We start from the raw sequence: 380 nt of genomic DNA, 5'->3' as shown, positions 1-380 counted from the left end.
GCTCTTGGAAACTATGCTCGCAAGCCTCAGTCCACTAGAACTTAGCTGCTTTTTGAGTTAGCTTCATTAATGTGGCTGAAATTGAAGAAAACCCCTCTACAAAACTTCTGTAGTACCCAGCTAACCCTAAGAAACTACGAAGCTCAGTTGGAGTCATGGGTCTAGGCCAAGTCTTTACGGCCTCAATCTTTTGTGTATCAACTGCAATACCTGCATCTGATACAATATGGCCAAAGAAAGCTACAGAGTCCAACAGAACTCACACTTAGAAAACTTTGCATAAAGTTCTCGGTCTCAAAGAACCCGAAGGACTGCTCGGAGATGATTTGCATGCTCAGCTTTTGAACGTGAATACACCAAAATATCATCAATAAATACAA

The sequence above is a fragment of the Solanum tuberosum genome, unplaced genomic scaffold (genome assembly GCF_000226075.1).
Source record: "Solanum tuberosum cultivar DM 1-3 516 R44 unplaced genomic scaffold, SolTub_3.0 scf00293, whole genome shotgun sequence".
NCBI classification, from domain to species: Eukaryota; Viridiplantae; Streptophyta; class Magnoliopsida; order Solanales; family Solanaceae; genus Solanum; species Solanum tuberosum.
This window is presented reverse-complemented; position numbering follows the sequence as displayed.